Source organism: Marmota marmota, unplaced genomic scaffold (genome assembly GCF_001458135.2).
Source record: "Marmota marmota marmota unplaced genomic scaffold, marMar, whole genome shotgun sequence".
NCBI classification, from domain to species: Eukaryota; Metazoa; Chordata; class Mammalia; order Rodentia; family Sciuridae; genus Marmota; species Marmota marmota.
Window position 1 is genome coordinate 56,295,500 of NW_026000037.1, and position 14,665 is coordinate 56,310,164.

Genomic DNA, 14,665 nt, shown 5'->3' on the forward strand with positions numbered 1-14,665 from the left:
CCCTGCCCCACCCTGAACTCCCAATTTATAAGTCCTTTTAAAAGGACTAATTAATGTCCATGTGGTGAGGAAAGGTGTGGGACAGGGCATTACTTCTTTATGGTTTGAAAATAAATGTGATATTAACGTAATTCAGAGTCAGGCACAGTGGCCATGCCTGTAGTCCAACCTACTCAGGTGGCTGAAGCCAGGATTGCTGGACCCTAGGAGTTTGAGGCCAGCCTGAGCAACATAGCAAGATCCCACCTCAAAAAACAAACAAACAAACAAAAACATTGTAATGAATGTTCTACAAAAAATATTGCATCAACGTATTTCAGAGTTGCTGCTGGTATTTTTAAAAAAACTAAGCTAAATTAAAAAGCATTCTTTTTAAATTCCAATTTGTTATATATGACAACAGAATGCATTACAATTTATATTACATATATAGAGAGCACAATTTTTCAGATCTCTGGTTGTATACAAAGTATATTCACACCAGTTGTCTTCATACATGTACTTAGGGTAATGATATCCATCTCATTCCACCATCTTTTCTAACCCCCTAAAAAGCATTCTTTAGGTTCAGAGACAAATCCCAAACCAGAAAATCTAGGGGCATCTCAATCATTCATTTACTCATTGTCAACACCTGCTCTGTAATGCACACTGTGCAAATCACAGTCTGCCAAGAGATTTGGGCATATCTGGTCACTCTTAAAATAGTTCTAGATAATCAGGACACAGCTTAGGGCAGCAACAAAATAGAGGTTTGTTTCAAGAGTCCTATAGAGAACTTGGTCACCCCAAACAGCCTTTTGTAATTACTCTTGTGAAGATGTCATAAAAATCCTGTGTCCTGCAGGGCAGCCTGGGGCCCTGACTATCCATCACTGCTAAGGAGAGTACTAAACAGCTATCTGTTCAATGTCCACCTGGATTGTGGCTTCCTCCTTCTGGAAACCATGAAGACACAAGAAAAAAGCCTACAACATTTACATTTTGGTTTTGGTTTTTTTGGGTTTTTTTTTTTTTAAATAATAGTGTTTTTGAGATAAAATTCACATACCATAAAATTCACCCTTTTAAAGTCTACAAGTAAGTGTATTTTAGCATATTCAAGGAGAACACCACCATCCAGCTTCAGAACATTTTCAGTACCCCAAAAAGAAATCCCATGCCCACTAGAAGTACCAACCTAATCCCACCCTTTCACTAGCTCCTGGTAAACACCAGTCTTTTTTCTGACTCTGTGGATTTGTTTAGTTGAAACTCACATAAATGGAATCATACAACATAAACTGTTTTTAAATGGCAAAGGAGGCCATGCATGATGGCACACACCTGTAATCCCAACTACTCCCGAGGCTGAGGCAGGAGAATTGCAAGTTCGAGGCCAGCTTGAGCAAATTAGAAAGACCCAATATCAAATTAAAAAATTAAAAAGGGCAGGGGATACAGCTCAGTCATCAAGTGCCACTGGGTTCAATCCCTGGTACAATAGATAGATAGATAGATAGATAGATAGATAGATAGATAGATAGATAGATAGATAGATAGATAGACAGACAAAGGAAATAATTCTGTCATCTCTACTCCAACTACCATGGTTTGCATAGATGGGTTTCTGCTTCCAGGAAAGGGCTTTCAGAGTAGTACTTAACATGTCAAGTCCTAAAATATACATCAGGAAAATTTTCAACTTGGCTAAACAAGACAGCTAAATTAAAATGAAGTAGTTAGTTTTAAGACAAAAGTGGCTGAAATTAATCATCTTCTGAAATCATTACTTTTAGAGTATGTTCTGTAAGATTGTGGCTTCTACTTGGGTGTGTTCATTATCTATTATAATTTGAAGTAGGAGACAAGAAAAACGAACTACAGTCCTCTGGCTAGTCTATCTTAATTAATCATTAAATAAACATGCAAGTCCTCTACCCAGGTCCACAGGGTAGAGTGGCCTATTACCAATCTGGTGGAGAAAAATAACATTCATAGGAAGAAACCATGCCAGCTATTCGACTAGCCCTGTGCCTCCTACCAATCCTACAAGATAAATAGAATTAAAAATGAGAAAATGAGGGGCTGGAGTTGTAGCTCAGTGGTAGAGCACTTGCCTTGCAAGTGTGAGGCACTGGGTTTGATCCTAGCACCACATAAAAACAAATAAAGGCATTGAATCCATATACAACTAAAATTTTTTTTTTTATTTAGGTGGACACAATATCTTTATTTTATTTTTATGTGGTGCTGAGAATCGAACCCAGTGCCTCATGCATGCTAGGCAAGCATGCTGCCACTTGAGCCACATTCCCAGCACCCCCCCCCAAATTTTTTTAATGAGACTCAGTGGGATTCAATAATTCAACCAAGAGAGATTGCATCCCTTGTATGTGGAAGTGTTAAGTAATGGCTAAAAGAAGCAGAAGCAGAAGCCAAGCTTTCTGGTTTCAAATCTTGAATTCTATAACATACTACCTGTGTGATCTTGGACAAGTTCCTCAGCCTTTCTGTGTTTGAGGCTAGCTCTATAAGAAGCGATGGTAATATAGACCTTATATGGTGGTTGTAAAGTTCAAATAAATTAGCACCTAAAGTACTTAGAACAGTGCTCACTGTTATTAAAATTCAGATTTGTCTGAATTTAAAGTCCTTGACCTTGATGAAAAGTCATGTCTATCCATGCTTACCCTATATTCTTGCAGGCTAAAAATAGTGGTTGGGAAGGGCTGGCCTGAGCTGAACAGGCAGGCCATGCTGTGAACTGAGGCTCCTCCTGTTCACTGCACCCCATTTCCTCCAGCGGACACACAGATCCCACAGCTCTGATCTGCATTGCAATGCTGTGCGCTGTGAGAAGGCACAAGAGTTGGAAGAGCTTCTGCCTCCTGCAACAGCTCTGTCACACCACTGTAGAAACAGACTAATGAGCTTCTCTGCCATTTCCCAAACAAGGGAAGTAAAACCGGGCCAGTGAAGTGATAACAAGAACTAATGACCAAAAAGACATTTTCCTGCCACGTCTAGAAGCTACAGGGACAATTAAGCTGATTTATGGCAACAGTGGTAATGATGCTGTTCTTGCCACTACTGGCTTAGTCAGCAATGTCTTTATTGTTAGAGGGCCAGGTCCTTCCTTCGGGTCCTTCAGATCCTACAAGTCTACCCAGATTTCTGAAAGAAGGAACTGGGAGCGAGGGGGTGGATAAAGTTGTTCCCCAAACATAAATAAAGATGCAAATTTAACATTTAAATTTTCTGGGGAAAGTGGCTTATCTTTACATTTGTATAACTACCTGCTTATCTCCCTGGAATTGCTTTGGGCAAGAATTAACAAAATAAATGAACAAATCCCTGCTGTGTGTGTGACTTTGTTGCTGCTGTAGAGTCCATCACATAAGCAGAAGCTCATTAACAACCCAATACCTGCCATTTGGAACACCTGCACATAAGCAGAAGTTCATTAACAACCCAATACCTGCCATTTGGAACACTTGCTTCTGTGTGTATTTGAAATCAGTTTTTTTTCTCTAAATATCTAGAATATATTTTTCCTAATTGTTGAAGTTCCCATGAAAATCACACAGGGAGCTTTAAAAACCACGTGTTCCCAGGCTGCGCCCCCAAAGTCTGATGCCATTGGTGTAGGATGCAGCTTGAACATCAGGAATTGCAAAGACTGCTGAGTTATAGCCCATTACATTATGAGAGTTGGTGCTTGGCTGGTGGTCACATGGCCTCTGCTCCTGTTGCAGTTTCAGCTCTTTTGGAGGATGACTGCCTATATTTTGAGGTCTTCCCTACAGACCTTCCACTACCACGTGAATTTAAATTTTCTACTTGACCCATGATCCATATATCATATCAGACCATCCCAACCTGAACCTTCAAGGCAGACTTCCTAAGTGAGCATGAATTAGTGAGAATTATCTTTCTCACAACCTCAACTGAAATGAACCCTGATAGATAGTCAAGGGTCTGGTCAGTTAGTACTACAATAAATTACCATGGACTGGGTGTCTTGAAACAAAGATGTATTTCTCACAATTCCAGAGGCTGGTAATCCAACAACAAGGTTTGGGCAAATCTCATGTCTGATGAGGACTCCACTTCCTAATACCATCATACTGGGAGTTAGGACTTCAACATATGACTTTGGGGGAGTGGGTAAGCGAGGGAGACACACAAACATTTAGTCCACAGCATCAAGTAACAAATTAGCTCAAAGAAGAGTTTGAATAAAAACTTAGAAAAGAACAGGGGAGGCTGCAGCAGGAAGAGCACAAACTGAGGTCAGCTTGGGCAACTTAGCAGGACCCTGTCCAAAATAAATATAATAAGGACTGAAGATGTAGCTCAGTGGCAGAGTCCCACCCTGAACTCCTATCCTAGGTTCAATCCCCTATAGGGGTGGAGGGAGAAAAGGAAAAATGAAAATGCTTGCCATAAGTATGGATTATTTTAAATTATATTCAATTCTGGTCAGTTCTATTGCTTGTTTTCTTTATAAAATAAGGTAGAAACATGTAGTGTGATTAAAGTTCGTAATCTAACTGTAAAGCAGAGTATATCCTTTTTTTTCTATCATAGGAAGATGATCATCAAATGGGAACTACCAACCAAGCAAAGAACACCTCATGATTGAGCCAAATATCAGCTCAATGATTTTTGTGTCACCTTACAAGTGACCTCCTCTTTGCCAGAGAGAAGAAAACAGTGCTAGAGAAAAACTCTGATTTTTCAGCTCCTTATCACAATAATGTTGTCAATGCTTGGAAAAAAATTCCTTTAAAAATTATAATGATTAATTTTTAGAGATTCACTTTGCTTAATTTATAAAATGTCTGTTAATTTGATTTTTACCTTTAATACTGACATTCCTCATGGCATGACATGGAATAACTGCAACAGCCACCGCATCTCAGACTCCCAATGATGGACTCAATAGTGTCTGCAATGTGTGACTGCATGTGGATTCACTTACAAATATGGGGGTTTTTTTTTATATTTATTCTTAAGTTTTAGGTGGACACAATATCTTTATTTTACATTTATGTGGTGCTAAGGACCTCGTGCATGCTCGGCGAGCACTCTACCACTGAGCCACAACCCCAGCCCCATAAATATGTTTTTTAAGTGCAATGAAAAAGGTACCTTGAGAAAACTGAAATACTCAGCCATAAAGAGAAATGAAATGATGGCATTTGCTGGTAAGTGGATGTAACTGGAGAGTATCATGCTAAGTGAAATAAGCCAATCCCAAAAACCCAAAAGCAGAATGTTCTCTCTGATATGCAGATGCTAGCTCACAATAAGGGAGGTGAGGTAGGGAAGAATAGAAGTACTTTGGACTAAACAAAGGGGAATGAAGGGAACGGAGGGGGAATGGGAATAGGAAAGATAGTAGAATGAATCCGACATTACTTTCCTATGTTCATGTATGAACGCAGGACCAATGTAATTACACATCATGTACAGAAGAATGGGAAGTTGTACTCCATGTATGTATATCTCAAAATACATTCTACTGTCATGTATAACAGAAAAGAGCAAATAAAAAGAAAATATAACCAAAAAAAACTAAGATACTAAGAAATCTTTTCTTACCTCTGTAAACTTACATGTTTTTTACTTCAGAATAAACATTATAATCATTTGGCCATCTAAAAATTAAACATGGCCTGAAGTGATCAGATGATAAAGTTTGTTTTTTTAATGTGATTTCAAAATAGAAATTATAATTAATATAACTAAAGAAATGTGATTTTTTTATAAAACTTGTAGATTTTTTTCAGTTGATATTTTTCATTTTTGTCCAAACCAATAAAAACATGCAGCTTATTGGTTATTTGAGTCTAGTCTTTGAAAGAGGAAGTTTTTATAAAGTAGGGCCATTTTATTCTGTAACCTGATTATTTCTGGGACTTTTGACCACGAGCAGACAACATTGAAGGGACAAAGTCTCCCATCTTGTTAATAACTGTGTTTGTTGTGGAATGTTGAGGAGCAAATAGAGATCCAGTCAGTTCCCCAGGACCAGCCCCTCTGAGATAGATTTGGAGTCTCAGACACGGCTCTTGACTACCTAACACTCATGGCATCAGAAAGCAGAAGTTAAACCAAGGACTCAGAAACTAAAAACATAAATAGAATCCTTTTATGCCTTCTTCTCTTTCACCTATGCCTAGGGTAACTGAGTGAGTGAGTGAAAACACATTTGAATTTGAGCAACTCAATAAATAACCATAGTATCTGATGATAAACCTGAAGAATACAATAAATATCTGGGGGTTCATACCTGATATAAGTAAATGATTGAATGAATGTAAGTGGAAGAAAAGGAAAAATATTTCTTACAGAATTCTAAATAATACATGTAGGTATTTCTTCTTCCACTGTACAGAGCTTCATTCTCCTTCCCTTTAGCATGAGTTGGATTCAGTAACTGGCTTCCAACAACAGAGCATCAAAAGACAAAAAAGAACAGTAATTTCTCTGTGGAGGAACTTGGGGTAGACTCCACCTTAACAAAGTGATCTAGGTTGATATCATCGGTAGGAAGTAGTGTTGGTATTATGCACCCCTAACTTGACACCTGCGTTGCAAAAGAACATATATAGCACGTTCAGTTTGCTTCTATATATTCTTGTCTTTGTTTAGAGATGTGTGTGTGAGGGAGTATATTCAGGAATATGTCAAGGAGGTCTGTAAGGAAGCAGACCAAATTCTTAACAGTGGTTACTTCTGGGAGAAAAAGAAAGAAAGCACACTTCTTTTTGCTCCTATTTCTTTTGTTTAAGAAAAGGTAGGCAGTTAAGGGTGTTTTATTCTTTTCTTCTACATATTTCTATATCACTTTAGTTTTGTATGGAAATCACTTTTATAATATTTATTTATTTAAAAAAAGGAAACTATACAAAGAGGAGGAAAAACTGGGGAGGAATTTGCAATGTTATATTCCATAGCTCTGATTTCCTCTCAAATATGAAGTTCTCTCTTAAAATGTTTTTTGAAAATCTTTCCAGAGTAGTTGTTCCTTGCTTTCGTTTGTTTTCAGGACACTTGTCTCACACAAACATAATTTAATGCTAGTCTTAAATTTTGAGTTCAAATTTCTCAACTCTGAACTGAAGCATCTTTTGCAGTAGGAATATTAGGTGGTGAGTGCCTATACATCGCCCAACTATTCCAAAGGCCTCTTGGCAAATTCAAAATGAGACATTGATACATCTCAGATGTCAGTGTGTCTAAGACCTAAATGATATCAAATGAAAGAAAAGTGAAAATAGCTGAAACTTTTGTATATGTCATTATATAACACCAAATTCTATCACCAAGTAAGTGGTTAAGAGCACATTTACATTTTCCTCTGACGTCATGTAGATGGGCATCTTTGACTGCCTTTCCTCACAAAGCCTAATAAATATTAACCAATTAATTGAAGGATACCAATGAACACAAGATTCAATGTTACATAGCATATGAAACTGCAAAAAGATAAAGTGGTTCTTGGGGCTCCAGTGAGGGATCCAAGTTCTAGTCCTTGCCCACCCCAACTGATGGAAGCAATGTGGTATGAATAAATAAAAGAAAACATGTCTTACAGACCAAAGAATCATTGGAGTTAGGTTGTGCAGTCTGTGAGAAGGAATATAAAAAGGGAAAAGAACATGTAACGTTACTATTGAATCTCTAAAATGTCATTTACTCTTTCTTTCTTTCTTTCTTTCTTTCTTTCTTTCTTTCTTTCTTTCTTTCTTTCTTTCTTTCTTTCTTCCTTTCTTTCTTTTCTTCCCTCCCCACTCCCAGTACTGGGGGTTGAACCCAGTGTCACTGTACCTCATCCCAAGCCCTTTCTGGGTTTTTTTTTATTATTATTATTTTTTGAGACAGGGTCTTACTAATTTGTCCAGGGTGGTATCAAATTTATAATCCTTTGGCCTTAGCCTACTAAGTAGCTGGGATTACAGGCATCATTATTTTCATATGTGAAAACAGGAATTAGTTTACATGAACTGACATGTCGGCAATATCCCCTTGTTTCTAACAATGAGACAAGAATAGCGAGAGCAGCTGGAGGTGTAGTTCAGTGGTAGGGCGCTTGCCTAGCTCATGTGAGGCACTAGGTTCAATCCTTTGCATCACATAAAAATAAATAAATAAAATGAAGACATGTTGTCCGTATACAACCACAAGATAAATAAATGAATAAGATTGGCTAGACCATCCACTTCCTATTCCATGTAAAATTTAAGTGTCCCCAAGAGGTCAGTGTCCCAATTATCTTTTTATAGTTGCCTCTGGCTTCAGGCTTGGACTTCTTTGGAATTAGTTCAGAATTCACCTTCATGGGTCCTGTCCCTCTTCTGAGCCATAAAATTTAGCTTCTCTTTCTGATTTCTACAGGGAGAGAATACATTCACAGAAAAGCTTTTGTAATGATAGCAGAATTTACTCTAAAATTTTCTGAGATGAATGGAATATACTCACAAATAACTTAAAATTGAAACTCAGATGTCTGTGATATTCAAATGACCCTCTTCCATATTTGGGGGGGGAGTTGTTTGTTTTAGTTTTGGTGGGGTTTTGTTTGTTTGCTTGCTGGCTTCTTTCTTTCTTTCTTTCTTTCTTTCTTTCTTTCTTTCTTCTTCTCCCCACCCCACCCCCTGCCACCCCAGTACAAGTGCTTGAACCCAGGGGTACTCTACCACTGAGCTACAGCATCAGCCCTTTTTCTATTATTATTATTTTCACACAGTGTCTTGCTTAGTTGCTAAGGCTGTCCTTGAACTTATGATCCTCCTGCCTCAGCCTCCGAAAGTAGCTGGGATAATAGGCGTGCGCCAAGGTGCCCAGCTCCGCCATTTTTTGAAATTGCAGTTTCTACTTCACCCTTCCTCAAGACCACAAAGTTTTTCTTTTCTTTTTTTTCCTCCTCTCACAATGTGAATATCCTAAAGCTATCAGCCTTCTGCAAGCATTTTTCATCCTGTTCATCTTTTTATTAGTATAGATAATATTATAGTTTACAAAAGAGATTTTCTAAACTGTACCAGTTATGTTATAATCGGCAGATACCAGAAATTCCAATAAAAATGCATCTTTGTTCTTCTTTCTGTAAACTCTCCCATCTTTAAAACTTAACCAAATGATTAATGTACTGTAAATAGTTCCAACATCATCAGATTATTTTTGTGCTTTGGCTTTGCATGAAAGAATAATAATGATTAAATTCATTCTATCCATAATGTTGATCTTGAATGCTGTGAGAAGTTGCACTTTCATCAGCCCATTGAGCATTAAAGCTCCATTTGAGTATACAAATCATATTGCAAGACAAAATAAGAAGCTTCTAAATGTGTTGCTATGTACTATTAATGGCATGCTATTACAGTAACTGGGATCCAGGCCCTGAGATTGCACCTAGAGCCCAGCTACTCTTGAAGCAGAGGCAAGATGATCACTTGAGCTCAGGAATTCAAGGTCAGCCTGGGCATCATAATAAGACCCTGTCTCAAACAAAAATTAAAAAATGACTGGGCACTGCAATAAATCTATTCTAGAGAGAATAGTTGAAAATGTTTGTAAAATGTTTTATAAAATGACGAATAATGAAATATAAATACTTACAGACATTTTCTTTGTTCTTTTTTTATTCAGAAGATACACAAGGTAGACCAGCTTAGATTAGACCATGCTCTGCATATATACAATGGTACTATGATATGGATATAAATGACCAGACTTAGTTTTGGTAGAGTGGCTGCCACATAAATATCACCACATTGCCAGTGAAGGTCAATGTAGGATGGCCTACCCCATTTTCTAAAAGGAGGTTGGGGTAAATATTATAAAGATGAATTTAGGAATGTAACTTGACTCTCCAATGGATTTAGATAGGGGAGGAAGTTGTATCAGGGAGAGAACAGTATAAAGAACAGCATAAGCGGTATATGTGAGTCAGGATTCAGTAGTTCAGGATACTTAGTCATAGGTAGATAAGGAAATGAAAGGTTATAAATCTGGGGTAACTTGGCCTGATAAGGATAAGGATAATTATAAAGAGCATTCAGTCTTTTAAAGTTTAGGGAAGAGACATGGAAGTATGGTGAATGGAACTGAGGTTCACTTAGGAGTCAATGATTTGTTTCCAATTTGACTAGATTGGAAGTCAACAGGTCTATTAAATTGGAAAGAAAAGAGGTCTGGTTCTTCTCATCAGTAGTCACATAAAAACACAGGGACTATAGCTACTATAAGAATTAGGTATTTTGTAGTGGCCAAATTACATTGTTATATTGTGTGCATGTACAGATATATAACAACAAATCTTGTCATTACATATCAGTAAAGATGTGTTGAAAAAATAATTAGGGGGGCTGGGGATGTGGCTCAAGCGGTAGCGTGCTCGCCTGGCATGCGTGCGGCCCGGGTTCGATCCTCAGCACCACATACAAAGATGTTGTGTCTGCCGATAACTGGAAAATAAATATTAAAAATTCTCAAAAAAAAAAAGTTAAAAAAAAAAAAAAAAAAGAAAAAATAATTAGGTATCTTGGTAGGAAGACATGAGGTGACAAGTACCTAGCTTTCCTCTCTTCCCCACCCTGCACCTCACTGTCCCCTACAAACATGGAATTCACTTCTACATAATCACTGCTAACTAAAAAGTCACACTCCATATCAATTCAGTCCCCCTGACCAAGAACAAATCTACTGTGGATGTAGTACTTGAAGAAAAAGAACTTGTTCCTACAGCAACGCACACTGTTCTTAAAAGTGTATATTAATTGCTGATAAGTTTAGTCACAAATTGAGAATGTTTGTACCTTTTTCAACAGTAGATTCTTTTTTTCAGTAAAATAAGAAATCATTATTCCTTAAAGCTCTGTACAAAATCTAAGAACACATCCCATGGAACATCTTAAGTCATAATGCTTTGTTTTATTTTTCATAAGCTTAAAGCGTTTAGATGGATTTCACAATGTTGTCCTCCCTGTGGGGCTGGGGTTTCAAACTGAGAGCCTTACACCTACTGGGAAGACACTACCATTGAACTACACCTTCAGCCCTCTTTTCATATCTTAAAAGTTTGCAATAAGCACTACTCAGGAACTTATGACATGTATTTTTTTTGGTTGTTTTCACATACAGTTAAGGTACAGATCAAACAATCGGAATAGTTCAAATATAATTACTTCACCCCTTAAAGACATTTTGCTTAGTATCAATTTGCTAGTAATTGGACTGGGAAGATTATTTCTAAGTGTAATAATTTTGGTTGAAGATAGAGCTGTATATGGATGGAGTTGGAGAATATAATGCTAAGTGAAGTTAGCCAATCCCCAAAAAACAAAATGCCAAATGTTTTATCTGATATAAGGAGGCTGATTCATAGTGGGGTTGGGAGGAGGAGCATGGGAGGAATAGATGAACTCTAGATAGGGCAAAGTTGTGGGAGGGGGTATGGGGGTAGAAAAGATGATGGAATGAGATGGACATTGTTACCCTAAGTACATGTATGAAGACATGAATGGTGTGAATATATTTTGTATACAACCAGAGATATGAAAATTTACACTCTATATGTGTAATATGAATTATAATGCATTCTGCTGTCATATATAACAAATTAGAATTAAAAAAATAAAACCTCATATGCACAAAAAAAGATAGAGCTATATTACAAAAATTAAAAAATAACTGGTGTTGGTGAAGTTGTAGAGAAACTAGAACTCTTGTCCACTATTGGTGGTAAGGTAAAATAGTGCAACCTCTATGGAAAACAAAATAGAAATTTCTCCAAAAAATAAAACTACCATATGATCCAGCAATCCCACTATTGGGCATATTCAAAAGAATTAAAATCAGGATCTCAAAAAGACATCTGCACTCCTGTATTCAATGTGGCATTATTAAAAAAGCCAAGATATGAAACAACCCAAATGTCTACTAACAAATGAATAGAAATAGAAAATGTGGTATACACATACAATGGAATATTATTCAGCCTTTAAAAAAAAGGAAATCCTATAATTTGCAACAACAGGAATAAACCTAGAAGATATTATGCTATGTGAAATAACTTCTATTTGTATATGGATTTCACAACGTGAAATGCATAGTCTGTATTGTTCAGGACCATTGCCCAATGCTGAGACAGAGACAAGCACACAGCTAACTTTCAATAAATATCTCTGTTTTAGTCAGTTTTTTTCATTGCTGTGACTAAAAGACCCAACCAGAACAATTGTAGAGGAGGAAAATTTATTTGGGGGCTCATGGTTTCAGAGGTCTCAGTCCATAGATAGCCGGCTCCATTCCTCACGGCTTGAGTAAGGCTGAACATCATGATGAAAGAGTATGGTGGAGGGAAACAGTTCACATGATGATCAGAAAGCAGAGAGAAACTTCACTCACCAGATCCAAAATATATACCATGAAGGCACTCCCCCAATGCCCACTTCCTCCAGCCATTCTTTACTCATCTTCAGTTATTCCCATCAGGGGATTAATTCACTGATTAGGTTAAGGTTCTCATGACCCAATCGTTTCTCCTCTAAACCTTCCTGCATTGTTTCAGACATGAGTTTTAGGGGGACATCTCACATCTAAGCCATAATGATCTCCTTCTGGAGATATTTGATATATTTGGGTGAACCATGTTTTGGGGGGATTAAACAAAAATGTAGCCTGCCATGGTGGCACAAGCTAGTATTCCCAGTTACTCCAGAGGTTGATGCAGGAGAATTGCAAGTTCAAGGCTAGCCTCAACAACTCAGCAAGATCCTGTGTCAAAATAAAAAATAAAAATGGCTAGGGATGTGGCTCATTGGTAAAGCATTGCTGGGTTCAATCCCCAGTGGTGGGAAAAATAATTTTCCTTGAAAATTTAAAATAAAAATTTTGTCATACATGTATTATATACATTAATCCAAGTCACATTAAGAAACAGGTTTAAGCCTTAGTAATGAAAGCAATTTTTTTCTTTTTTATATATTAACTTTATTTCAAAGGATACTATCTATCTTCAAACATATAGATTAATCTTTATCCTGTGTTACATATTGTACCTTATGTTCCATAGGATAACAGTTACAGATATTTCAATTCAAAAAGAGGGATTAGGGGCTGGGGATGTGGCTCAAGTGGTAGCACGCTCGCCTGGCATGCCTGCGGCCCGGGTTCGATCCTCAGCACCACATACAAAGATGTTGTGTCTGCCGAAAACTAAAAAATAAATATTAAAATTCTCTCTCTCTCTCTCTCTCTTTAAAAAAAAGGGGGGGATTAGAAGAAAAAATAAGAGTCACCAAGCTGGGTATGGCGGGCACACCTATAGTCCTAGCTACTTGAGAGGCCAGAGCAGGAGGACCACTAAGACTAGGAATTCAAGGCCAGCCTGGATAACATGGCTCAAAACAAATAACTAAAACAAACAAACAAAAAAAAACCCAAGTCATTAATATATAACAATTTTGACACCCATTTGGGCAAAATGTTAGTTTTTTTTAAATTAAATTTTAAACTCTAAGAATAATCTTTGGTATTCAGTTTGCCCTTTGGGTTCTTGGTTCTATCCTCTGATGCCTTCTCACCTTTTCATGAAAGGTAGCACATATTTACAGATGAGACACTTGTCAGCCTGCTTCCTGTTGGTAGAATTTTGTAGGATCTGAAAGCCTTGACATACTACCCAGTTCCAAAGCCAATCCCACATTTGGATTAGTTCTCTATAACTGCATGAAAAATTTAGCAACTTAAAACAAGACATTTTCTTACCATTTGAGAAAGTCAGAAGTTCAGGCACAGTTTACCTGAGTCAGGTCAGGTCTTACCAGGCTGCAATCTACTGATTTTCTGGGGATGTATCCTCATCAGAAGCTCAACTGGGAAAAGATTTGCTTTCAACCTCATTCAGATTGTTGGCAGATGTCACTTCCTTGCACCTGTAGGACTGAGACTTCTGGTACTACAGTCCATCATAGCATCTGGCTTCCTCAAGTTAAGCAGAAGAGTCAGGCTCCCTTTATCCTCTGAGACCAAGTTTTATAACAAACATGACATAGTCTTGGGAATGACCTCCCATCATCTGAGCTATAGTCTATTGGCTAGAAACAAATTGTGGGTTTTACCCAAACACAAAGGCATGACACTGGGGACCACCTTAGTATGTATCCACTACATGTTCCTTTGCCTCCACTGCACTCTTCACCCTGACAAAAACCCCTCATGGCCTTTCATATTAATATCTTCAATACTTTTCAGAATCTGACATAGCTCTAGATAAAAATTTAAAGCTGCAGTTTTCCAATTTTTGTTCTCAGGACCCCATTACACTCTTAAAAATGTTATCCAGCTTTTGTTTATATGGTTGTTCAGTGCCAGAGCTGCAAACACCCCAACATACAGTTAACTGATCCCAAAGAAAGAATTTGGAAGATTCAATGTAGAGGTTTTGAACATTTTGTCACTCAACATTTTGTTACTCACGCACTCCTCATCAGCAGCAGGCAGAGATACAATGGAGGGCTGCTCATGTCCCTACAAGCAGCATGCTCACTGTGAGGTGGGATTTCTTCAGATATTTTATAAGTACATTATTTTTTTAAATATTGATTCCTAAGTTTTAGGTAGACACAATATCTTTATTTTACATTTATGTGGTGCTGAGGATCGAACC